The sequence below is a fragment of the Penaeus monodon genome, chromosome 21 (genome assembly GCF_015228065.2).
Source record: "Penaeus monodon isolate SGIC_2016 chromosome 21, NSTDA_Pmon_1, whole genome shotgun sequence".
In the NCBI taxonomy this organism is placed as follows: Eukaryota; Metazoa; Arthropoda; class Malacostraca; order Decapoda; family Penaeidae; genus Penaeus; species Penaeus monodon.
In genome coordinates, this window is record NC_051406.1 from 24,522,899 (window position 1) to 24,523,360 (window position 462).

At 50.6% G+C, this 462-nt stretch overlaps 1 pseudogene; it reads left to right on the forward strand.

Moving 5' to 3' along the window:
- LOC119586620 overlaps positions 1-462 on the forward strand; it is a 72,811-nt pseudogene that overhangs the window by 72,081 nt on the left and 268 nt on the right.

Here is a 462-nt window from a genome sequence, read left to right on the forward strand (position 1 = left end):
AGTGTGTGTGTTTGCCACATTTCAGAAGAGAAAGATTCCTGCACTTTTCTTTCATTCTGTTTTTTTACTCTACAGATTGTGTTCCAAGCAGCTCCTTGGATACGGATGGGGAAACTTGACCAAGTGGAATGTAAGATCTTGGGCGCCAAAGGATGGCAGTGCGTGTTTCGTCTCTCTGATTCCCGAAAATGATAAGAATTCTTCCTGGAGAATAATAGGACATCACGAGAACGAAGTCGCACGTGTTCATTCCCGGAATCTCGGGAAAAAAGCAACAGTTTCGATTCCGGGGGACGGGATCCCCCCCGGGGTTGGGGGGAGTTTCGCGTGACGTCGGACTCCAGGTTCAAGGCTGGGTGGCGGGCGTGGAGGAGCGCCGTGGTGTGGGGGATACGTTCGAGCCGAGAAAGTTGTCGTCAAAGGGAGCAACGTCACCATCAACTGCAGGGAAAATTTGCAAAT